This window comes from Penaeus monodon, chromosome 20 (genome assembly GCF_015228065.2).
Source record: "Penaeus monodon isolate SGIC_2016 chromosome 20, NSTDA_Pmon_1, whole genome shotgun sequence".
In the NCBI taxonomy this organism is placed as follows: Eukaryota; Metazoa; Arthropoda; class Malacostraca; order Decapoda; family Penaeidae; genus Penaeus; species Penaeus monodon.
In genome coordinates this window covers 4,470,386-4,472,441 of record NC_051405.1, presented here as the reverse complement: position 1 = coordinate 4,472,441, position 2,056 = coordinate 4,470,386, and the positions used below count along the sequence as shown (strand labels likewise).

The 2,056-nt window shown below is 31.5% G+C and overlaps 1 pseudogene; it reads left to right on the top strand.

Annotated features, from left to right (window-relative positions):
• The first annotated feature begins 6 nt into the window (after positions 1–6).
• LOC119585600 lies at positions 7–889 on the top strand (annotated as a pseudogene).
• Positions 890–2,056: the final 1,167 nt, after the last annotated feature.

Genomic DNA, 2,056 nt, shown 5'->3' with positions numbered 1-2,056 from the left:
GTGGGGGTAGCATTTGTTACTTTATTGGAACGTAAAATTTTAGGTTAAATTCAGATTCGTAAAGGGCCTAATAAGGTCGGTTTTATAGGTTTACTACAACCTTTTGCTGATGCTATTAAGTTATTTACTAAAGAACAAACTTTACCTGTTATATCAAATTTCCTTCCTTACTATTTTTCTCCTGTTTTTAGTTTATTCGTTTTTTTAATTGTCTGATTAGTAATACCTTATGAATTAGGTCTAATAAATTTTACTATGGGTACTTTATTTTTTTTATGTTGTACTAGATTATGTGTATACACTACTATAAGAGCTGGGTGATCTTCTAATTCTAAATATTCTCTTTTAGGTAGATTACGAGCAGTAGCTCAAACTATTTCATATGAAGTAAGACTTTGTTTAATTTTATTATCTTTTATTTTTTTGGTAGGGGTTTTGATTTATGTTTACTTAGATTATATCAGCGTGATGTATGATTACTGTGGTTCACTTTTCCTTTATCTTTAATTTGATTTGCTTCATGTTTAGCAGAGACTAATCGAACTCCTTTTGATTTTGCCGAAGGAGAATCTGAACTAGTATCTGGTTTTAACACTGAATATAGAAGAGGTGGTTTTGCTTTAATTTTTATAGCTGAATATGCAAGAATTTTGTTTATAAGAATATTATTTTCTCTAATTTTTCTGGGGGGAGATTTAGTTAGCCCTCTTTATTATGTAAAACTTGTGATGGTTGCTTTTGCTTTTGTTTGAGTTCGCGGTACTTTACCACGTTTTCGTTATGATAAACTTATATATTTGGCTTGAAAAAGATTCTTACCTGTTGCTTTAAATTATTTAGTATTCTTTATAGGCGTAAAGACTATTTGTTTTGTTTCTATATTGTAATTGTAGTTTTTTAAGAAAAGTTATTAGAGGATTCGAACCTCTATTGCGAGCTTTCAAAACACGTGCTTTCTCTCAGCCAAATAACTAATCTAGTATTTTATCTCATCATATAAGTGTAAGTGGATTAATAATATAATAAGAGAAATAAAGAACAGTTAAGATTTGACCCGTAATTACATAAGGATCTTCAACAGGTCGTGCCCTGATCCAAGTTAATAAGAAAACAATACTCACTAGTGATCAAAATATAAGCTGATTTAAAGGGTAAAATGTTAATCTTCGGAATTTTGCTATATGGGTAAAAGCTAAGATTAATAAAATGAGAATAGATATTATTAGGGCAATAGCACCTCCTAATTTATTTGGGATTGATCGTAGAATAGCATAAGCAAATAGAAAATACCATTCTGGTTGAATATGAGCAGGAGTAACAAGTGGATTGGCGGGAATAAAGTTGTCTGGATCTCCTAATAAATAAGGGTTTAACAATGTTAGTAGAATAAGTGCTGCTAGTATTACGATAAATCCAGTAATATCTTTAAATGTAAAGTAAGGATGAAAGGGTACTTTGTCTACATTACTAACAATTCCTAGTGGATTATTAGACCCTGTTTGATGAATAAAAAGAATATGAATAATAGTTGCTGCTGCTACAATAAATGGGAACAAGAAATGAAAAGTGAAGAATCGAGTTAATGTAGCATTATCTACTGCAAAACCACCTCAGATTCATTGTACAAGATCTGTACCAATATATGGGATAGCTGAGAACAGATTTGTAATTACAGTGGCTCCTCAGAACGATATTTGTCCTCAAGGTAAAACATATCCTAGGAAGGCTGTTGCTATAACTAATAAAAGGATGACAACACCTACTGATCATGCATGTATATATGCATGGGCGACACTAGAAAATGCTAAATCAACATGAGCAGTATAGTGTATAGCTAGAAAGAGCCCAGTAACAAATTGAATAACTAAGCACAATCCAAGGAGAGAGCCGAAGTTTCACAAAGTTGAAATGTTAGCTGGTGCTGGGAGGTCAATAAAAGCTCCATTAAAAATTTTAAAAAAAGGGTGTGATTTACGATTGGTATTGTCATTATTAGGCGATGATAGTCGTAAGGACCAAAAAAGTGTTAGTAATTTTTTCTACTACGATTAATGTT